General features: G+C 50.3%; 1 protein-coding gene across 3 annotated transcripts in view; it reads left to right on the top strand.

The window, feature by feature from the left end:
- SLC8A1 (solute carrier family 8 member A1) overlaps window positions 1–23793 on the top strand; it is a 136791-nt gene that overhangs the window by 3465 nt on the left and 109533 nt on the right. Inside the window, exon 1 of one of the 3 annotated variants that reach the window (XM_059828629.1) lies at window positions 883–1015. The exons of 1 other annotated variant lie outside the window; for it this stretch is intronic. The gene's annotated coding sequence lies outside the window, so the exon portion shown is untranslated. Of the gene's footprint in view, window positions 1–882; window positions 1016–16746; window positions 16759–23793 lie in introns of those variants that run through there. One more of the 3 variants, XM_059828631.1, reaches the window with a different exon arrangement.

The following is a 23793-nucleotide window of genomic DNA, read 5'->3' as shown; positions in this document are numbered from 1 at the left end:
TTTGGTTTTCTTGCTCCCAAAACATTGTCTTCCTATTCTTGTCTCTCTTCCTTCAGGGTAAGGGGCAATGATCTATCTGAGGAGGGTTTCACTAGAGGACTCACAAAGACAGGCAGTTTTCTAGAAGGAACGGCATTTTAGGAAAAGTTTGTGTTTGCAGGCTGCAAGCACCACACGTAAATACCACAGCATGTCCCATGGCGCTCGCTGCTTGCAATCTTACGCGTAGCAGCACAAATATGTCCAGTATCTTCTATGCACACGTGGCCATAATCCTTTTGAATAAGAGTAGAACTTCAGATGGGAAGTGAAAATAGCCTGTGTTTTAGAGAAACTGTGCTGCCATTTTTGTTTCACTGTGTGAAAATCTGGGCCATGCAGCCTGACAAATTTTCCTTCTTTATAAAAATTTTCTGTGTAATAACTGCACAGCATGGAGAGATGAGTAAATAACCCTCAATGGCCTCAGCTGGTCTAAATCGAGCTGTCATTTTTGGTCACTTACAGACATGAACTACTCCTAAATTTCCATCCCGTGATACAAGTTGCCTTTAATGCCAAGCTGGAGCCCAGCTCTTACAAAATAGTTCTGGATGATACTAAGTTTTCAGGTACTCAGCACCTCACTAGCAAAGTGAACCATGGCATTGCTGAATTGTGCTCACATAGGAGGAATCCTGGTGCTGGGGTTTGCAGACAAGGCATTCAGCAAATGGAGAAAACCTTTTTACAAACGCAGGAAAAAATAATCCGAATTCAGAGTTGCATGCCCCTGAGCTAAAATGCTCCATTTTAGAGGTACCCAGGATGTTTTCCCTAAGTGGTGGGCAAGATGTGCCAGGAGGCTGGCTAGGGCCATGGCTGCAGAGATCTCCTGCTGTTCCAGTGTGCTTCAGAGGGACTCCAGCCGTGAGCCTCGCTCTTCAGACCCACCATCTGCTGATCTGTGCTGCTATGGGAAGAGGCAACAACATGACAACTTTAAGCAGTGGCGGAGTTTTCTGCCAATTTACAGGTAAAGCAGGCGATTTATGAGTTGCCATTCATTCTGGAGTCGATCCTTTAAGAAACTCAGTATTATTCTGGCAACACATGGGGGGAAAACATAGCAACAATACAGTAAATCTGGAGGTCTTCAAAACTCAGTTTATTCTTCTCTAGGGCTCCAACCGTCACTGTGATCTAATCATAAATGTATTCTTATTGCATGGGGTCACTGCAGGGCAAAGCTGAAGTTGTTTTGATTTCCATACTTCAACATATTTGGATTTCTTTTATATTTAATGCTGAACTTCCTCCTGAATTTGGGATGTTTGTTTTTAGGATCTTTCCAAATCCTTGGAATGCTGAACTCGGACGTTGCTAACATAAAATGCAGGTTTTGGTTTGTGATCTCTCTAGCTGAGCCTTTTCCAGAGACGTGAGATGAGGAGAGGAGAGGAGAGGAGAGGAGAGGAGAGGAGAGGAGAGAGAGGAGAGGAGAGGAAGGAGAGGAGAGGAGAGGAGAGGAGAGGAGAGGAGAGGAGAGGAGAGGAGAGGAGAGGAGAGGAGAGGAGAGGAGAGGAGAGGAGAGGAGAGGAGAGGAGAGAAGAGAAGAGAAGAGAAGAGAAGAGAAGAGAAGAGAAGAGAAGAGAAGAGAAGAGAAGAGAAGAGAAGAGAAGAGAAGAGAAGAGAAGAGAAGAGAAGAGAAGAGAAGAGAAGAGAAGAGAAGAGAAGAGAAGAGAAGAGAAGAGAAGAGAAGAGAAGAGAAGAGAGAAGAGAAAAGAGAGAAGAGAGAAAAAAGAGAAGGCATGCATTTCACTCTGGAAAACTCCATGTCAGTTTATTTATGCAGAAAGGTGGGCATAGTTAGAAGGAAGATACTGAAAGAACTGAGATTCTGGAAAATGTCAGGATTTGGGTAAAGGTACAGTGGGAAGACATATCCCCCAGAGTAGTTGGGGTTCCACTCAGCTTAACAATGACTAATGTGTTGTCTTGTAAACACCCAAAGACGACAAACACTCGGGAACTTCTTCTGCCAAGGAATGTTGTTTGGGTGTAGATTTTCCCCTACCAGGCTGAGGAGGTTCAGCGCTTGGGTTGTTTTACTCCCATAGAAATATACTATATTGAACAGTGTGTAAAACCTTTTCCCTACCCTCAGTCTCCCAATGCTTTCAAGCCCCTCATCCTGTGCAGGATGAGTTTCACCAGAAGTTTCGTCGCTGGGATGTTTCCCAGGTTATCCCACAGACCACGGCGTGCCCTGGAGGTTGCACGCTAATCCTGCATGACACCACTGCACACCCTTTCCCGCTCTTCCAGAGAGTTGTCCTTCCTTTCATCGGAACATCAGATTGGCTTTTCTTTCCCTCTTATATAAGCAAAAGCAGGAAACTAGAGGAAAATGTGAAAAGGGAAAAATAACAAAAAATGGAAAGTGTAGGAATGTGGCCTGCAAAACTATTGCTGCCTTTCTATCCCCCCACCAAGGCTTCCTTGAGTCCCTGTTGGAAACTTCCGCACATGAAATGTTCCTTTTTTGCTTTCTTCTCTACCTTGAAGTGTATCGGACACCCTTCTGTTGCAATATGGCCAGAATGGGGTTGGGGTCTCCTCCTTGTCAGCTAGATGGGTGCTTGCAGACTGCCTGAACAGCAATGTGCAAGGAGACAAATGGCATGCCGCCATCCTGGGCTACCTGTCCAGCCCTTAACCCACTGGGAGATGGGCTGGGATCCTTTGATGCAATCTACCTGAAAACGCTCCCCCGGGCAGCTAGGTCTCCCAGGCTACAGGCAGTACTCACCGAGATGCTGGGTTTTATCTGTAATGTTCAACAAGCATTAGGAAGCAAGGGACAGGACATGAGCTAGTGCAGGTGATGGAGGCGCCTGGCCCACAGTGATTTGGGCAGGGCGTCAGCGTGTCAGGCCTCAGACAGAAGCCTGAAGCATCCTGAAGTAGCAGAGGGGACGTGCTTGTCCACCTCAGGCAGCTCTGACCACTCTCAGGCTTTCTGCAGAGGACTAGGGCTTGATGGACCAGTCTTATCTCTTGCCCTACAACCTCATCACCCTTCCAGATCAGCTTGCTTTGATGCCTGTTTCCAAAAGTAGCAACCATGCGTCAAGGTTTAGGCTTTAGTGTGGGAACAGGGAGACCCTCTCTTTGAAACAGCCCCCTCCCATGCTGATTCCCAGCATCAGCAATCGCCATATCCGCACACTGGAACAAGGAAGCAAAACCAAGGTGACATCTACTTTCCCAGCATCTGATTCTCAGCTCATTGCTTTTGCTGCAGTTTGGCAAGTGTGGTATTAGAAATACCCCATGTTATCTTTTTGGCTTACAGAAAGGCTCCAAGCAGAGATCTTGTGCTTCTGCCCTAGATGCAGCAATAAGCATTTGGATTTGCTGTTAGCATGTTGAGACTTGACAACATGTACACAGTAAAAGTAAACCCTTCCTGTGCCCACAGACCACGAGATGCTAGTGATCCGTGGTATTATCCTGTTATTTAGTGAGTCATTGTCGCTGCTGAGAAATACACAGTCGTATAAGTTGCTAACAATAACACTGGATGTGAGAGACAAGTGTTTGTTTTATTCTGCTGTAACTTATTCCATATGGTCCTTTAAAGCATGTTAAATGTTAAGGCACTTCGGCCTGCCAACTATTATTTCAAGATGACCTCTCGGATTTAGCCTGCTTTTCAGAGCATAGCTATTGGAAGCAAGGCTCTGAAAGCATCTCTTGTCCAGGATAAATGCCCAGTTGAGGAGCAAGACAGATGTTCTGGACTGCCCTATCTTTAGCTGGATAAATAGATCTCCATTTTTATTGATTGTCCAGGATAGTGATGTTTACTGCTGCTCTGCTGCCTGCTGTGACACCTTTCCGATGTAAGTCACATGTTATACCAATGCTCTGGTACAGGGCAGAAGCCAGATCCTGACTGAGGAGCTAATATAGGTTTAATTTCTAGCATTTACCTCCCATATGTGTTTTTCCAAGTTGCTGATGAGCCAAATCTTTGCGGAAACCTTCTAGCAGGTTTTCCAAATCTTCTTGGTAGTGTTAATTCATGGGCAAAGTATTGCAAAAAGAGAGATATACAGCAGTGAAAGGTGTCCTTGTTGTATTCTCTGGCTACATTACTCAAAGGTTTAACACGATGAGCTCCAGCACCACAGTGGACTGTTGTGTCATGTCCTGCACTTGCGTTCCTGCCACGTTCTGTACTGGGCCTAGTCCACAGCATGGCTTGGAAAACAAAAGCATTAAAAAGTTTCTCTCATTTTGAAATACTTTTTGTCACTGGTTATGGAAAATAGATGCTCCGAGAAGCATCTTTCTTGATAATTGAGAGATTTGCCTTTTGGCTGGAGTTGATTTGATCTCAAGTGAATTTCTGAGAACAAGAGTAACCAATACTTAGAGCGTTTTAGAGCCTTGCTGATAACCTCATCCTTCCCCTGAAGTGTGACGTATCTCCAACTTACTTAACCTAGACAAAAGAGTTAATCTTGAAGGTTCGCTGCTGTGAGTGTGTATGAGGATCTCTATGACCCTGTGGAGGAGAACAGTGTGTACAGAACATGCACGTTTTATTATCGGAGAAGAGAAAACTTTGTACTCCCTGCCATTGAAAATCTGCTTGGTGGGCAACGATTTGTCTGTTCAGCTACCAAGCGTTGGGTAAGATTCAGGACAAATCATGAGTATTTTAGAAAAATTAGTTGGTGTCTTTCTAGACACTTGAGAATCTCCATTATAAAACATCAAAGACCCACCTGAGGATCCAGAAATCAGTGACAGTCCTTGCATTTTTAGAGGCTGGGACAAGCCCATCTAGGTGTGCACCTTGCTTCATGTGCACCTGGCAAGTGCCTTGATGTGTTAAAATGCCTGAAGATGTACCTCCATGATAATGCACTAGAAAACTTTTGGCCCTTGACCCTTAATTTCAATGTTCTTACCTTAAAAATAACCAGGCAGACTATTTTTAAGCATGCTTTGATGCACAGACCTAGAGGAATGCTACAAAACAGGACAAGTTTGTAAGCATCACAAGCTGTGCCACTACTCATGTTTTCTAGACATTTTCTGTCCCTGTTGATAAAAACATACCCGATTTTAACATTCTTCTCTTTGAAACAGACAATCTGATTATCTTGAAACGTGCCTTGATGTGTGCAGCCTACAGAAAATTACAGAACAAGACAAGTTTGAAGTCTCTAACCTTAATAAAGCTGATGTTTTGCCAGCACAAACTCCCTGCCTTCATTCTGAGTTGTAACTTCATTTCTTGTCTTCAGAGTGGATTTTATTTGACGCACGTCCTTTTATAGTGGCTGTGACTCGTGCAGAGACTTCACTTTACCTGGTTCTTTCCCCCCAAAACCATCTGCAGGAAGGCACTGCAGTAAGTCGGGGTCTTTGAAGAGCCGGCGGTGAGCTGAACGTGGCAGATGTGTGTGGCCTGACTGACCTGAGGTACAGCCACGCACCTGTGTAGCTCATTTCTCGCGCGGTTCCCTGTGTTAGTCCTCAGCTATTGAACTCCTGCGGTGCCAATGCCTATACTTAAGATCCTCTGCAGAGTCAGTCAGGAGAAATGGGACTTAAAAGACAGAGTCAGGCTGCCGAGGAAGGGAAGGGCAGTGTGGTTAGCCAATACCCTTCGGGCGTTTCCTCACCAGTCGCAGGGAGACAGCTCCCATTATCCCAAAGCGCACCAAGTCCCTCCTGACCACGAAGGCAAGCTGGACACAAGAAAGGTGGAAACAGCAGGTTTATCGTCCTGCTTCAAACTGTCACAATTAAGCACAGAGCTGACCAACAGCCCCCAATCAGTGCTGCGTGTGTCGCTTGCTTTACCTTATATTCTGGTTTTGCCCCTTTTATTCTTCCCAGGTTCTGCTTCTTTACCAAGTTTCTCTCCTCCCAGACAAGCCATCCACCTGTATTTACTTTTCCCTCGCTGGCCTCAGGTTTCCTGACTTTATACACTTATTTGGTACTCATGATATGGTTGCCTTGGTAATTTCTGCCTCAGTCAGCAATTAAGCTAGTACCCTGCTTTTCTTATATGCAACATTTCTCTTTTTTACCATTTTTCATGCTGCTGTCTAGTTAGTGTAGCGACTGGTCAGGGATGGTCAGCTGCATATACATTACTCTGTACTGATCTATCTGCAGGTTCTGGTAGCTTCTCATACCCGTACTTCATGTTGTATCTTACACAGCCATAAGTCAGGGTTGACCAAAGTCATTATTTTGTCTTTGCTCTGGAGAGTGCCCATGTGTGCCCTTGTGCTGCTGTCTCATTAGTGTTGCAGTTTGGTCAGGGCAGGCCATTTGTCCGCACACCTCCACTTGCAGATCACAGTGGGACAGGCTCCCAGCAGGGCAAGTGAAAGGGACCGCCATGGCAGCAGAAATGTTTCCAACACAAGCCTTCCTGTGCCACCAGCTCCTGAGAGCATTTGGGTAAGCTTCAAGGTTCCAATGGCTGAGCACGAAGAAGTGATGGAAGAGGTTGCTAAATGAGTTAAACAGCTATGAGTCTGGAACAAACCTGGACAGGACAAAGCCCAAGTGGGATATATCATGGGCTTCGGAGCAGCAACAAGCTCTCTTCCCCCGTGTCCCACTGGCTAAATGGCTCATCTGCCCAGGAAATTGGCCGCCAGCCTGGACCCAAGGTCGGTCTGCTCACAGGTTGCATGAGCTTGGATAGCATTGCCGCCTAGATCTGGTCTCCCAGTGTGGCCTAATTTCCAGTGCTCTGACTTTTCCTGCACCAAATCTTTGTCCAAAGCCGAAAGACAGGTTTTCTTTTCTTTCACCCTACTAACGACAACGGTGGTTTTCTTTTTATAATGTGCTGAATGTTTCCTGATTGTTCATCCCTCAGATACAACTTCCTGATGAAATTATGTTGAGAGCTAGGTCACCTACACCTGATCTGAACTCAGCAGAGGTTTCCTCATCCTGATCTTCAAACCTTTCTGTGACACAGACTTCTCCCCCTCTGCAGACAATCCAGCTGCCTACACCATTACTCTCATGACTATAGAAAGCTTTTCCTCATGTCAAACTTCAGTCTCCCTGCCTGTAGTTTAACCTCCTGACATCTTATCAAGAATAGGAGTGGGAAACATCTATTCTTTCAGATTTGCAAGGATATATCACAGAATCACAGAATCACTATGGTTGGAGGAGACCTGTAAGACCATCAAGTCCAACCATAAACCAACCCCACCATGCCCACTAAACCATGTCCCACAGTGCCACGTCCACACGTTCCTTGAACACCTCCAGTGATGGTGACTCCACCACTTCCCTGGGCAGCCTGTTCCTGTGTTTCACCACTCTCTCAATAAAGAAATTTTTCCTAATATCCAGCCTGAACCTCCCCTGGTGCAACTTGAGGCCATTTCCTCTTGTCCTGTCGCTTGTCACTTGGGAGAAGAGACCAACACCCACCTCACCACAACCCCCTTTCAGGTAATTGTATGTCTTCTCTTGACTTGACAGTCTGTATTGCTGCAATGTTTCCTCTTGAATCATAGCTTCTAGACCTCTAAATTCTCTTATTTCTTCCCATTGGTGGCTCTGCAGGTGTTGCCTGCCTTCCTGATGCCACTGGTCATGTAAATACAGCTGTTAACTCTGGAGTCTACTGATGGCAAATAAAATGCCAGATACAGTTAATAGCTCTGGCACAAATGCCAAAATATCACACTGGTGTCTTGAGGTGCAGGGGCCAGAAACTTTCTTAGTGACTGAGGTGCACATGGAAGGCAGCTGAATGAAAGAGGAAAGCCTGAATTCCCATCAGCCCTGCTAAGACACTGGTTTACTAAGCGTACAGCTGCCTACACACCAGTGGACTGGTTCTACTGCCAGATCTCTGCTCTCTCCCCGCACGGTCATGCCTTCCCATCCCTGACTTTCCCTCCATACCTACCACTGCACTGTCTGCACTGCTAGAGCCAGAGGATGCCTGCATCCCCAAGTCCCTGCTCTGCCCGGTCTCCCTGATCTCCAGCCTAGACACATACAGCAGCCCATGTTCCTGGACTGACAGCAACCCTCAGGAAATCGTCTCACCCGCTGAAGAGATGGGAGCACTCACAGAAGAGCAGAAGTTCATCTGAATAAGCAGACACGCAGAGGGAAGAAGTCAGAGCTTGCACAATCTGCATTAGGAAACATCTGTGCACACACACCCCCCCCCACGTCCCTCCTGCACGTAAAAACACAGGGGTACACCCTCCGAACCTAAGCAGTTTTGCCAGAAGCTGGGAACAGCTTCCCATAAGAGCAGAAGATTTTTATTAGAGACTCGGGGATTTCTAACCACAAGGCAGGTGGCAAAGGAGCATCTTCAGTCATTTTAAAGCATTGTCACAATCCAGAAAGCCGTGAAAAAGCCATTCAGCTCAAAGCAGCTTTCGAACGGGCAGTGTTTGAAATTCCAGGGGGGGGACAGACTGGCACGTGACAGCATAGGGAATTTGAAAGGAGAATCCAGTCTCACAAACGATGCAGTTTCATTTCTCAAAAATCTCCAGCAAAAAACCAAACCCGTAACCATTAAGTAATGCAGAAGTTACATCTGGTTTTCTGATGTTTCTCTCTTTTTTGGTTAAATTCTCTTTACATGCAGGGCTTCAATTACTATGTTTAGGACGTGCACCATTGGTTACTGCCTCACTGCTGCTTGAGCATGCAGCGCAGAGAAAACAAGCATTCTTGGCCGACGCATCTTCAAAAGTGCAAATAGAGCAAACTGTGCCAAACTAGCAAGATCTGTGTGTGCAGCAGTGGGAGTCCCTGTCCATTGGACACGCGTTTAAGCTGTGGGGAGAGAATGAACTGGGATAAGAATGGTGCTGCTGCCTCAGCTGTTCCAGGGACAGAGCCAGCCAGGAGCAAGGGCACATGCCTTCCGCAAAGTGCCTTGGGGAAGATGGAGGAGCATAGAAATTCCCAGTCCCATGGGTCCTCGTGGCCTAAAATTGACTGCTGCATGCTGAGAACGATGGGCAGCATGTTCCTCGGCTCCGCTCTATCCGCGGGACACAGGGGCTAATCTCCGGCAGAGCTGGTGGGTGCTGGAGGGAGACCTAGCCAGGCAAGGGCACTTGGAGGTGAAACGAGGCAGAGCTGAGGCAGAGGTGGGTAAAGTCAAAGCAGCGAGGAGGCAAGGAAGATTTCTGACCGCCCTGCGAGGACAGCGCAGATTAGAGCCCATTTTAGTGAAGACAGGTTTCCCTTTAAGAGAAGTCATTTCACATCCTCTTGCCTAACGGGCTTGGTTTTTGCAAGGTGTTCCAGCAGCTTTCTTGACCTGGAGTATACAAATAAAATAGAAATAAGGTGCTTTATGCAGCTGAGGTCAGTCACTTCTCACTTCTAATAAAAAAGTCTATTTTCCCTGGCATATCCAGCCTTGCTCAGGGCTGGCAAACAGATGGTACAGAGGAGGCCAAATTACCTTCGCAACCAGGGGCCACAGCCGGAGTCACGCACTACATCCGATTCACCCTGCGTCTCCCACTGATAGCAATGGGAACCATGCACGCAGATCAAATGAGGGATATGGCCTCATGTGACATCGGAGCTGCTGAGGAAGCATCACAGTCCTCAGTTTGCAGGACAAGGCTCCCAGATCTTGTCACGTTAGCATGGTATTTGCACTTTTGTTTTTTCTTAAAGTCCCAGCTCCTGGAGTCACGTGATTACATATCACTATTTCAACTCTCATATTTTTTTAACTTACTTCTGGTTACCAAGTAAATTGGAAAACATCAAACCTCCAGATTTCAAAAGCAGAAGGCAAGCCCAAAGAACACAACATTTGTTGTGTTTTAATTCTGCATTGGGGGGATTTTTTTTTTTTCAGCCAATTTTTTTCCAGGCTAGGGCAGATTTGGAATGGTGGTGAAAAGAGCTGGAGCATCAAGTGAAGAGTGCTAGTGCCTGCTCGGTTGTAGTGCTGCCCCGGGGCTGGCACACACCAGCTCCATGGCCCCTTGCAGGACACTCATCTTGAGGCAGCTGAGTTCCTAGGCTATTGCTTTTACTGGGAAACGCGTTTCAATTGACCATGCATCTGCATTTTTAGTTCCTGTGTTCTGCAGTTTTAGAACAGCAAAACAAAGCTTCATTTTTTTTGGTGAGAAAAGATGTTAAGGCACAGGCAGTTCAGCAGGGGACATGCGGTCCTTCATTTTCCAGTGACTCAGGCTAGGAACTGGGTTTTGGCTGTGAAATGGGGACGGGAGCGAGATGCTGGTATTAGCATGCACTGCTGTTGAGACAAATGACAGCTGTCAGAAGGCTTTTGAGTTTCTACTCCTTTGAGAAGAGTAAGGAGACAGTTTGCACCTTGTACATCTCTTACATTAAGCCCAGGCAATGAAGTCATTCTGCGCACATATTGAATTTTTCCCGTATATCCCTGATGACCAGAAAGCAGTTTTTTCAAAAAGAAAAGTGAGATTCTGAAGCAGAATTTGAAGAGAAGAGTGTGTGGCTTGTTTTGTGGACTAGACATGCAGCTCTCCCCATTTCGAAGCTCCCTAAATTCATGCCCAGACCCTATAACAACTGCCACGTGGCAGGTAGTTTCCAGTGCAAATACTCTTTTGTGACCGCCACACACAAGCAGTGCTCTGCAAAATTTGGCCAGTCAATGCTTCTTCCAGGAGAACTCTCTCCCAAGCTGTTAAATGCTATGCTCATCAATTAGTCCTCTGGATTTGTTGTTTAAACCTGTACAAAACACAGCATAGACCAAGTACTTGGGGGAAAGCTCGAAAGCAGCACAAGCATGGTTTCTCCAGTTACCTCTGCGGGCTCCCAAAGCATTGCAGTGAGAGCAAACCACAGGCTGCCAGTTTTTCACAGGCGTGCCAAAACATCCCGTTGAGCACTGCCTTCTCCCTGGGGTATAGTCTTTACTCTCAGTTTTCCAGGGGTAGAAGACACCTTCCGCATCCAAGACCTCTGGCTGGCTGATGGACAACTGTCATGTGCTCAGACCTCCCTGGGATCATCAGGTCTCGGACTGTACCAGCTATGTGGAAACAGCTAAGGAGGCACTGCCTGGAGAGCTCAAAAAGAAGTGTATGGTGTCCAGCACACAGAATTGCCCTTCCTGTTCACTGCTGTGTCCCACTCCATCTGCCACATTTCTAAATGCCTGATTTATCCTCCTAACAGCAAAGGCAGGTTTGAAGGTGACAGTGCAAGTGAATGCTCGAATTGCTGGAAACTATGTTTCTGAGCATCTTTTTCAGGAACACCACTCTCAGAGATCTCCAGGTCTCTGCCAAGAACATGCAGAGGAGAGCCAGAGAAGGTTCAGTGGGCGCACGCTCAAGTCTGCTGCAGTGAGGAGCAAAGACAGATGGATGGCAAGCCAGAGGTGACATCTCATCTGCTCCTGCAGAATCTCACTGGCATCTCCTGAGGGACTCAAGGAAAGCCACCATAAGAGATAACTAACCAATGAGGACTCACTGGTTATCCTCCAGCATTATCTGAACCCACAAAAGCTGGAGCAGAGTCCAAAGCAGCCCACTGAGATGTTCCAGACAGGGCCAAGACAGGGTGGTGGGACAGCTGCTCGGCGGTGAGCATGCTGTGGCTGAGCTGAAGACTGACCTTGCCCTGACCACGTGTCTCTTTTACAGGGAATATAAGGCAAGAATTTTTCAAGCAAGAAATACTTGAGGGTTTGTGCCCCCCTCCTCTAAAACGTGCAGGAGCTCAGAAGTCTCTTTTCACAAGGCATTGAGCAGAGAATCGGCCTGCACCATTCTGTCCTGTGCGTGAGACTCCGCAGTCCACTAACCCCATTCTTTGCAGGGAGGAATTGTCTTTCTGCTCTGCACATGTAGACAATACCCGGAAACCTCCAGCAACTGCAGAGAGACGCAGGCTGCTGTCGGAGAGAGCTGTGGGTGTGCATGAATGAATGAATGAATGAACCATTCGTTAGCATTGGCATGAGAATCTCCATGATTTTGAGACTACCAATTAGTGGTTGTAAGCGCGTTTGCGATGGTAGGTGTTCACTTGCATGACTGCAAAGAGAGACAGGGAAGGAAAGGTAGCTGGAGCAAACCGCCACCTCTCCCAGCACAGCCCAGGCTGCAGTCGTGATGAAGCATGGATGTGCCCACACCGTGACAAACTTGCTGTGTCAGGACATGAGCTGTCTTGTTGCGTTTTTGCCTGGAGCACCGGGCAGAACACAGGAGCATTTGCTCAGCTTGTCCGGCAGATTTCACAGCCCATGCAGAGCTCTGTGCTGTTACAGCTACCACTTCAGCTGCCTTGGCTGAGAAAAAGCAGTGAGAACCATAGCCACTGCAGTGTGGAGCAGTCCTATAACACAGTATCTCCTCTCATCGTTGGGTTCGCTGTCTCCTCTACTCCCTGACTTCCACTCTTTCTTTCAGAGCCCAACTCCACCTTTCTCTTGGAGACTGTGCAAGATGAAGGTCTGAATGTGCCTGGAAAGAGGTGTGTGAGGGACTGGGGAGTGGGGGACACCTTCTCCCAGCCTCCCAGCCTCATATCCCTCCTAACTAGTCACTTTTCAAGCAGATGAAAGCTGTTCTCAGGTGCAGGGAGGATGATGCTGCATCTCTATTTCACCTTTTCTGTCCCGGTCCCATGAAGGCTGGGTGATACAAAGGGTTCATTTGCACGGATTGTAGAGCATCACCACGGACACTGACTAACTCTTGTTTTCTTCAGTTCCCCTCAAATATCACAAAAATCCCTTAGCTGAAGCAACCATTCTGAGGGTCTCAGCAGGAGGCACTGGGAGACGGGAACACGTGCTGCAAGCTGCAGAGCAAGGTGGGCTGGGAGGAACCGGGGACGTGCCTGGCTCTTCAGAGAGGAGCTCACCAGTGGATCCCCATTAGCAGAGTTAATGTCTTGGTGCTCCAGAGGATTTGTGTACCATACTCAGTGAAAGAGCTGGGAAGTAGGTCAGCAACATAACTGAGGGAAACGGGGAGCTTTAGGGAGAACTTCATGGCTGACAGCTAATTAAAATCTGAGTTCCACTGCTTACTGCTGCAATGATTAGATTTCAGTGTGCAGGGTGAAAAGCATCAGCAGGGATTGCGTTTGCTGCAACCACGCAATTTTTCGGCTCACACCGTCTGTTTGCCATGCCAGCTTGTGCAGCGCCTTGCGTCCTGCAGCCACTGCCAAACCAAACGCCACTGACAGACATCCACTGCTCTGCTCAGGTCCTGATCAGAGCACAGCACTCTGCATGCTGTACGCTTTTAGTTGTGCTCATTTTATATCAACGGCCCTGCTGGGAGAACTAAGTCCCTTCAAAGTACCACACATGGCCAGATGCAACTTTATCCTTCCTCTGAAGAGTTTTAAATCAAAAGAGGTGAGACAGACAATCAGAGTTAGCTACTGGTCACAAAACCATGCTGTTTTCTAAACGAAATTCTTAATTTGGAAATGCCTTTCATCCCATGTGCAGGCAATAAGCTCCTAACTCCTAAAGTGAGACCAAAACTAAATAATATCAACAACAGCTGAAACACAAGTAGCTGGTTTGTTGGTTGGTCAGTTCATCGCGAAGTGCATTACAAAGGAGTTTTGTGACATTGTCCATGTCTTACACCTCATCTTGAACAGAGAAATTTAGTTTTCCATCTCTGCTGAAGGACATGGTGATGCAAAAATCTTTAAAAAAAAAAAAAAAAGAGGAAAGAAAGGAAGAAAAGTACAAACGAAATCCAAATGTAAAATTCTGGCTTGTTGTCTTGCCAGTGGTGACAGAAATCACAGGCACAGCCGACAAGATAAGAAGGAGAAGGTGTAAGAGGGTGCAGGAGCTAGAATAATGGCTCTGCTTCTCCACAGTTCTTGCACCTGAGGATCTGGGTGTAGAGGGCTACTCAAGGTCGCTGGGTACTTGCAACTACCAGTGTGAGTTATTAGCTTTGGTCCTATTTTAAGTTCCTAAAGCCACAGAGTTTTGCCTGGAGGGTGGGACAATGGGTTCATCTGCTCCTTGCTGGAGCCAGCGAAGGGTGGAGGAGTCATTCAGGCATGGTGAGAGGGGAATTGCCCACAGGAAGGACACTCAGGCCAGCCTGAGGTGCAGCAAGTCCTTCTGTGGCAGGCTGCTGGCTTCCTGCAGGACCTCCCCAACCCCGCTGACCCTCCTGTGGGGACGGGAGGCTGGGTGGGTTCAGGGGCTGACCTGGACATAGCCAGATGTGGGGCCAGTTCCCAGGAGGGCCCTAGATGACCTGTTTGCCCCTTGCCTGTCACCCCATGGCCCCTGCTGCCAAACACCACCACATTGGTGATGTGAGAGGGGAGTGAACCTCAACCCAGGGCCCTTTGGGATGCTCCTGGCCTCCTGCCTCCCCATGGCAGCTGTGCCAACACTGTGGGGCACAGTGGGTGACAGACAGAAGGCACGCCTGGCACCCCCGCTCCTGCTGCCCTTCTCGCCATCTCTCCCAGGGCTCCCTCCCTCCTGCGGGGTGCAAATGGGGGTCGGGCTTGCCCAGGCAGGCTGCAGGGTGGCCGGGGGGATGCGACGAGCCACGACGGGCAGGACAGGGAGCTGACCGGGCAGGGTGGGCAAGGCAGGCAGGGCAGGGGGCAGGCAGGGCATGGATGGGGACTGTCCCGGGCAGGGCTGGGGTCAGGCAGGGCATGGATGGGGACTGTCCCGGGCAGGGCTGGGGGCAGGCAGGGCATGGATGGGGACTGTCCCGGGCAGGGCTGGGGTCAGGCAGGGCAGGGCCGGGGGCTGCCCTGGGCAGGGCGGGGAGGGCTGCTGGGGGTGGGTCCGCAACCAGCCCTGCCTTTCAAAGTCCCTCGCTCCGAGGAGGAAATCGGGAAATATTTCCAGCAGCAGCAGGAGGAGGAGGGCTGAAGCTGCCACCGCGGAGGAGGGACGGCGGGTTTCTCCCTGCCCGCGCAGCGCCGCGGAGGGATGCGGAGGGAGGGGAGGCTGCCTGCGGGGCGGGCCGGCTGAGCGCATCCCCGGGGCGCTGTGTGTGTGTGCGCGCTCCCTCCATCCATCCCTCCATCCCTCCCTTCCTCCCTCCCTCCCTGCCTTCTCCCACCCTCCCGCCCGCCCGCCGCCGCGCCGCAGCCGCGCACACCGGGGCTCCGCCACCCGCCCCGCGCCCCGCCGCGATGCCCCGCCGCTGCTGAGCCGGCCCCGGCGGCACCCGCTCCTGCCCCCCGCCAGGTAGGACCGCGACCGACCGGCCACCGCCCCGGCCCCGGCCCCGGCCCCGGCCCCAGCCCTGCCCAGCGCCGCCAGTCCCCCGCCGCCCCGACACTGGTTTCTCCACCGGGCCCCCCGGTACCGGGAGAGGATGGGGGAGGCGGGCGGGGGGGGGGGGGGGGGGCTGGAGCCGAGTGGGAGCCGATGGGGAGGTGGGATGCTCCCCCCCGCCCCGGGAATGCTTTTTGCAACGCAGCCACGGCACCTTTAGACAGGAGATGGGGCTCGCCCCCCTCCCCCGCCGGTCAATCGCGACATGTCGCCGCGGCAGGCGCGGCCGCGGCGGGGGGTGACCCCCCTCCTACCCCAAGGGCCGGGCATTGCCGGGCAGGTGGGGCCGGGGAGGGGGCTGGAGCAAAGCGGCTCCCCCCGGGGGGCTCACGGGCATCTCCCCCGCTGCGCGGCGGCGGGGGCGCGGTGCCTCCGCCCGGCGGGGGTGTCGGTGCCCCCGGGCAGGGCTGCTTTTCCCCAGCCCCGGGGATTTCTGCCTGGAAAGGCTTTCCGAGGTGAGTGGTCGGAGGCACCTGCAGCCGCGATGAAATTCCCGTTTTCGTCGCGATCAGCCGGTATTACTAAGGGCTGGCATTAAGCAGCGCTCATCACGTAGGCTTTGTCTAGGTGGAAGCATGGCTGGGGCTCTTCCGTCATCTCGAGTTTAATTCTTTAATCGTAGCCTTGTTGCTTCCCTCCCCGCCGAGCCATGCCAAGCAACCCCACGCTCAGCTCTGTCTCCAGGGCGAAAGCAAACTGCTAAAATGTTGTAGAAATGCAGCAAGCGCTAGGGAGAACTGGAGTCTAAAAATGAAAGCTGTAGTAAAACCACAAGGTCACAGGCGTGTGGGTGCGAGTGTTTGATTTCAGGGCTCCTCTTTGCTTGCGCTTCGGAGAAAGCTGTTCCTCCGGTCCCAGATGTTGGAAATCCGCGAGTCAGGCAATGGAAATGGGGGCTGAGAGAGGCTGGGGTTCTCTGTGCGCTCTCCTGACACCTGCCTAGGCATTCATGTGCTTTTTCTCACCACCACGAAGAGAAGAGGTGCACTTTTATTTAGGAAAGGGAAGCCGGGACACTTGCATGTTGATGTGATGATGGCGGCCGGGGAAAAAAAGAGCTGTGCTGCATGGCTTTGGCTGGGGCAATGGACATCACCAAAGAAAGACATTTGTGTTCCCTTGGGTGCATCTGATAAATGTTTCTTTCTCCCCTTTTCCTTCCAATTCATTCTTCAACAGCAGCTTTGCCCCTTTTCCAGCATTTCACGAAAATAAGGGGATAATCTAGCATTTCCAGAGCCGTAACCCACCAGCCAAGCCGTGAACCCCCACCACCGTCTCCCCAGGAAAGTTGATGCATTGCCTGACTCCTCTTATACCCCACCCGCTCTGTTTCTCTGGAGGCATAAACAATTCCTAAGCCAGTGCTGGGGAGCCGCGTTGCTGAAAGCTTCCACCGTACCAGGGTTTGTGTTCAAGATATTTGAGGAGATTGGATGTGCTCTTTATGCCTGGCGTCCCTGCATGCCAACACCGCGTAGCACAGTTTTAAGCTGATGAAACTTTGCTTGCTTCTCTCTCCCCCACTTTCACTAAGCTTTTTGTGATTTTTTGGCTGTGAATTGCTCCTGAGATTTAAATAGCCCTGCAGCTGCCCAGGCTGCACCTGGTTTGCTCTCCTGGCACTGCTGTACACAACACGGCATGAACTTGGCTATGTCCTTGCTCCTGGGAGCCTCCACAGCACCGTGCATGATGCCATATAGGCACAGCCATGTCTCTGCCTGTTTGGGCCTTTGGCAGTGTCCTGATCTGCTCAGGGCTGTCAGGGTTGCAATTTTCCAGCATTGCGTCTAGGACAGAATTTGGTTTATCTGCTGGGGTTTGGGGGGGGGATACAGTCCTGCTGGCTTACCGGGGAGAAGCCACTGTTCTCCAGCATCTTAATGAAACTCAGATCCTAGAATAAAGCCCAGTGTCCCCCAAGGCATGAGCATCAGTGGACAACCAACCAACAGGTTGGTCGTAGACAACGTAAATGGCATGCAATGCTGGCTGTCCTTGCAACCGGTACAGTGAACAACCTGGAGCTCGGTTCAAGCTCAGGGTGCCATGACCTGCGTGTGCTCCCACCTCGTGGACATTGGTGCCCGCAACTGTGCAAATCCCGGCTGCACCTGGGTCTGCTGCAGGGTGCTCAGGGTGCTGTGCTGTCGGGACTCTGGCATCCGATATGGGCTGAGCTCAGTGACCGGTCTTTCCCTTGCCAAGGACGCGAGTGGTATCTCTCCAGCTATTCTCAGGAAGCTTGTAGGAACTTGGCTTTCTCTGCTATCTCTAGCCCTCTGGTGATTTTAGCTGAAATTGGGAGGGGGGGAGCAATGTGAACAGACAGACAGACATGGAAACTGTGATTTCATATGCCTGGCTTCCTAAGGAAACCTGGCTACAAATAGAAGTGAGATTTGCTGCTGCAAAGAGCTCCTGGGGAGACCGAGAAGGCGGGGGAGACTGGGGAGGAGCGAGGGGTGGTTAACCTCGCTTTTGAGATGGGCAACCAAGGGCCAGCACACACCTGGGCTTCGACTCCCTTTCCTGAGATCTGGTGGTCTAAAAGCTGGGCATCTGCTTGGCACCAGCATTCAGCTCCCTCTAGAGTCGGCAGTGCCAGAGCTGTACCTCTGGACGGTGACTCTCCTGGGAGGTGCTACCACCCTTCCCCAGCCAGGGCTGACGAGTGGAGCGTGCCAGGGTGGGTCTCCAGCCCAAAATAACCTGCCCAGCTCCTGTCTAGGACCGTGCCCAAATCTCCTGGGTCCACAACCTGTGTTTGCCTCAGCCTTTCCCCATGCACATTCCCAGGGATGTCTCCCACCTCTTCGTCCCTGGATGGGCGCAGGGAGCTGGGGCAGGGGGTTTGTCTCTGCTCCCTTGAAGCTTTCTGCTCCCTCCTTCCACAGATCCCAGGAGAGCATCCCGCTGCACAGGGGACCCTCACACAGCTACAAACCCGGTGCAAAAATGGGCCCGGAGGGAAGAGCGGACACAGGCAGAGAGGAAAGCAACAGGCCTGCTAATTCCTCTCTCCTGGGCCTTGTGGGGCATCTCTGGGTAGATGTTTCCTCCCCAGGCTACCCGGGAGCCACAGGCTTATTAGCAGTGTTTTATTCGCCCAACACGCACGGGAGGTGCTCTTCCCATTTTACAGAAGGACACACAGCGCACAGGGAGGTGAAGGGCTGCCCTGAGATCGCAGAGCAAGGCAGCCCCAAAGCCGGCTCGTGGAGAGCAGGCAGGTAGCGCTGTGCTTAAATCATCGAGGGAGACCCACAGGCAGAGGAAGGTGTTAACAGCCCAGGGAGAATAACGGGGAAGACCCTGATGCTGGTCAATAAAGAAGAGACCAAAAGCAGGTAGTAGGGATAGAGAAATGGTCTGGAGATGGCAGCGAGTAGGAAGGGAGAGGTAAAAAAAAAAACAACCCAAAAGAAACGTAGTATTTCTCCCTTGTTTCTCATTTCCTGGCATTTTCCTTGCTGAGATCTTGAATCATGGGGAAAAGGGGCGACTTGCCACTTGGTCTCCATGCATTAAAAAGCAAGGCTGGAATCTCCCTGACAAACACTTCCAAGCTCAGTCCCTACAAGCTGCCCCCAAATTCATCCAATCTGGCTGACATTTTATATTGGGGATGTTTTATTTTCTCTATTTATCTGTTTATTTTGGAAAGTTGCTGGGGAGATTGTGGGAGGAGATTGGATGCTTCATTGAAGAGATAGGATACTTGGAAAAATCAGTTGCAGACTGATAATTGTTCTAACTTTTTAATGTCCTTTACAGAAAACAGGGTGGCCTGATGTGTATTTTACTTGATTGGCTTCATGGAGGGCTTGTGCCTCTGACTATATTTGGAAAGGTTTTGATGTTTTTTGTACTGATGCAATCAGGATGCTGATGGCCTGGAAATCCTTTTCCTGACGTGGAGATCTGGAGGGTCATGGGCAGGGGATGCCAACAGGCTGCGACTGTTTTGGAGTGGCGGAGCTGGGTGGAAGGGAGAAGGAGCCAGGCAGAGCTGGAGCAGGGCTGTGAGCGAAGGGCTTTCCAAGCTGCGTTTAAAGTGCCGTCACACTGTGCAGCCCTGAGTGGCAACACGGTATTTGGACATAGCGGCTTTCCTCCATGGGTCCGGATGCACAGCCAGCGTGGCGATAGGGTCCTTCTCCTGCTTTGATGGGTAAAAATCACAGCTGGCAGGAGCGACTTTTTACCAAAGCTGTGCCATGGCTCAGCGTCAAGATCTGACGTGAAGCCAGCGGAGACTGTGGCTGCCCAGACAAATCTCCGAGCACCCTGTACCTTGCAGGGCTGTTGGCATCCGTTTTGTGTCCCTCGGCTGTAAGCTGGACCTAGGCTCTTGGCTGATTTACTGATGGACGATCAGAGACCAGATGATTTCTTTGTGGGTTGTTTTTTTTTCCCTACAGTCACGTCTTTCCCCAGTCCAGGCTTTGCTCAAGCTGCCCTGCTGTGAAGCAATCACTGCTCTCAGTGAGGCATGGGCGTACAGGCTTCAGCATGGCCAGGAAGGGTCAGCAGGAGAGGAGAGGTTTGCCAGCCCTCCGGAGATGGGGCAGCGGGTGTGAGTCCCACCCGTGGAGGTGAAATGTGCAGCGCTTTCCCCAGGAAAGGCTGGTTATTGCTTACAGAAGACTCTTAAGTGCTGCTCTTCTGCAAGAGAAACTAGGAAACGGGTGCTGTGATTTGGAGATTTCAGGGCTGCCCTTGGGGTAGGAGCATAGGGCACGTAACTTGAAACAGCCATTTTTGCCGGGGGCAGTTTTTGGCTAGGAGAGCCTGTCCTCTCACTTAGGGGCTTTTTGGGTGTTGCTGTCTTTTCGCCAGGGACACTGGCAGGGGAGTGAGTAGCTGGCTTGCTCTGAGGCTCTGTTTCTCTAGCTCGCAGGCTCGCCGTGCCTTGCAGTAGCTACTAGCTGCTGCTTTGTCTAAGTTTTTGGCCCTTCTGGCTGAAGGGAGACTGTCTTTCTCCTGCCCCTGACGCCAGCAAAGGGGGTTTTGAGCTGCCTTCCCTCTCTCCCTGCAGCAGTGCACTCCCGGTAGGAAAAGCTTCTCTCTGCCTAGCTCCGACTACAGGATGGGGAAGGGCTGGCTGGGAGTCCCCGCGGTGTTGCAACATGCTCCTGGTTGTGTCCCCACAGCATGTCGAAAAGCAGCCGCTCTCGTGTGAAGAGCAAACTTCCTACTGCTCCCCAGCAAGCGACCAGCCACCCCGTGGGGAGAGGGTGCTGCTCCCACCTCCCGTACACCGGTGACGTGGCTGTGGAGACACCCTCTCCCATACAAGCTGGCAGTAAATTCACAGTAATGATGTTTACTATGAGGTTGATGTCGCAGTGGGGTAGGCACCGTCGGGTAGCGTCAGTGGTGGCTGTAATGGTGTGAACGCTGCTGTGTTACAGCTGCTCTGTACAGGTTTTCTGTCGAATGCTGGGAAAAAAATTCCCCACGGGAATTTTGTGTGGCCACTCATTCCTTGTGAGCCCAGGCCATTTCCTTCCTTGCCCAATCCTTCTTCTGTAATGAAAGTGTCTGGGCTAGCACTGTTTTTTCAGTACTCTGAAAAATAATGGTGCTACCACCTTGTTGCAGATGGTCATAAACCTGTGTGTGATAGAAAGGTGTAGGAAAATAACAGGAAGGGTCTTACAGTGGGTATTTTGAGGGCGAAGTGCCCAAATGGAGATGGGACTTTTGGGAGGCTGCTGCAAAGGAAAAGCTGTGCTTTGTTGAAACGCAGAGCAGCTTTCAGGCTCGCTTTGCATGCAGCAACCAGCCAGCCCGAAGGAGCGTTGCTGCCAGGGAAAGGTCAGAGCGGAGTCTGAAAGGCTGTTTTCTCCCCATCTGGCAGCTCCTGAGCTGGGGGGCTGGTGCACGAGCTGGCAGCAGGAGATCTCTCCTACCAACGTGTAAAACCTAAAGCTCCCATGTCCAGCAGAGAGGCAAATATCTTCAACCCTCCTAGCCCTGCTGTGGGCAACAACTGCCCTCCTGGTGTTTCACAGCACCAAGGGTTGGAATAAAGGCTGGACCAACATCCCTTGGCTGGGAGCTGCATCTAATCTGAGCTTGCCTCGAAGGGACCGAGCAGCCTCTTGCAGTCTTTCCTCCATGACTGTGCAAAACCGACTTCTAGCGCCTGGGGAGAGCTTGTCCGCAAAGGGAAGGGGCACAGCTGCGACTTCAGGAGAGCTCGAGTTGGGATCTGGTTCTCCTAATTAGCTCCAGCTCTACCTGAAAGCTCTCAGGCAGCCGGTTCCAGGGAGCCCAGGACAGCTCCGCTCCCTCGGTGGTGAAAAGGGCCCTGGGTGCTGCGCCTGGGCACGGGGTAGTGCGTATGGGCAGGGTTGTGCTGGCCTGGGGTGGGGGTTTGGGGCTCTTCGCCACACATGTGTGGCCAGTACCGAGCCCGAGAGCAGCTTACACCCCTGCCCGGTGCTGCCGTGATAAATCTGACCCGAGAGGCGTTGGGAGAGTGACGCTGAGGCCACGAGCACCGCGACCGGCAAGGTTTGCCGGGGCTGCTAACCTGGCATGCTGTGAATCCACTACCGCATTTGCTTTCGTTGTTGATGGCTGGGATGGGAAATGCAATTGAGACACCTTAATGAAAAGCTAACAAAGTTGGGTTTGGAGGGAGGGCTGGCATTCTGGCAGCCTTGCTTCTCGTTGGAGAGTAATATGAATGATTTGTCTGAGAATATTCCTACCGCTGCGCCTGCAGCAGTGTGCTGACCGTGGGCCGAGACCCTATGCAAATGCAGGGTGAGAGGGTCTCTGGGGACCAAGTTGTTTATTTTGGATTGTACAAATGAAGAAATGCTGCTAATTTTGTAGCAGCTGCTTCTCAGAGATATTTTGAGTGTCGGGCTCTGGCTGTGCGTATGTAACCAGCATGTTGTGGCCAAGCATTTTCCATAATTCCTGAGTCTGGTGTTAATAACGCTCATTGTGAATTGGTTCAAGTAGGAAAGCTGGTGAGGGTATGTGAATCTTGCTTGATGACTGCACCAAAAAATGCTGGAGGAAGTCCAACATAGAGTTGGGGGACGCTGCCGCCGCTCAAATAAGGGTCTTGGCACGTTGCCAAGGCCGGTGGGTTTTTCTTCCAAAGTTTCAGCCTTTCCCCACCCATCTAAACTCTCCAGAAAAGTTCCACATTTCTTATCTCCTGCCATCTGAGGGGAAAAATGTTGTTTGTACATGGAGAGCTGGATGGGAAGGCCAGAAAGATGGATTGCTCAGATGCAAGCCTCTAGGCCTTTTTTCCTCCTGTTTAATGTAATATGGGACTTGATTTAAAAAAACAAAAAAAAAAGAAAAAAAAACCAACAAACCAAAACCAACTTACATTAGAATGTTTGAAGGGGAAGAACACGGCAAATAAAGTCCGAATGACATTAATCTGATTTAGTGGGTGTCTTTTTTCCGGCTGAGACTTCCAGTGCTTGAATCCTTTTAAGACTGTAGAGTTGGTCCGAAGTGTGATGGGGCTCTCCTATTCTTTATGACCTAAATCAGTGACCCAAAGCATAATATTTTCTCTAGAACCATCTGTTTCTTCTTCTTGCCAAGGGAATTTCACAATGCCTGGTTGCTCTGAATAATTGTACATGTGCAAGGATATGACTTGCCACAGGGAGAAAATTAACTGAACAAGGGCAGGTGGATGCTCTTGAGTTTTCTGTTGAAACTACTACCCTTTAGAAAGAGACAGTGAAGAACCATGCAGCTCAGTAATATTTTATGCCCACACTAAATCTTTTTTTAAGCCTACATATTTAAAAAATACCCCAAAACTACACTTAGGAGCTACCTGGGATAAACAGAGTAGATACCAAGTCAGCTTGTGTTTTGACAACCCCTTTATCAAATGTCTCCGAGACTTGGTTTGGAGCAGTGTGACACACAGGAGTACAGAAGTTGGGTGACTAATTCATGCTTCGGCAAAACTTCAATGACCATGAACGCACATCTGTTTCAACTTAGCTATCCGCCAAATGGTCTGCAACAAGGTACTCTACAAACATCATGTTTTCTAGTCTTTACTTCAGATTTGCAAGCGGTGGCTACAGCCTGCGTTCTGGGAAGCGGAAGGTACCCAGGGACTGTGATCAGGGGAGCAATGTTCAGGGCTTCTGACTCCAGCAGTAAGAGCTTTTTGTAGCATTAGCAGGATTTCCAATGCAAACATCTCCTTTCTTTTAAATCTGTCTTCATACAGGAGACTTGCTTTTTCTTGTTCATCTTATCTGTTCTTATCACCCAGCTCTCTGACTTGCTCGCTTCCTGCTCTGTGTATCTTTTTCTTTTCTTAATTAGAAAATTGGGAGGAGGGGGGGAGGCAGACCAACAGTTCCTGGTGAGGAAATGCCATTTATATAAAACTGTCTTGGTAAATTCTCAGTATTATTCTTCCAGCC

The sequence above is a fragment of the Gavia stellata genome, chromosome 23, assembly GCF_030936135.1.
Source record: "Gavia stellata isolate bGavSte3 chromosome 23, bGavSte3.hap2, whole genome shotgun sequence".
NCBI lineage: Eukaryota > Metazoa > Chordata > Aves > Gaviiformes > Gaviidae > Gavia > Gavia stellata.
The sequence above is the reverse complement of the archived record's forward strand: the minus strand, read 5'-3'. Positions and strand labels throughout refer to the sequence as shown.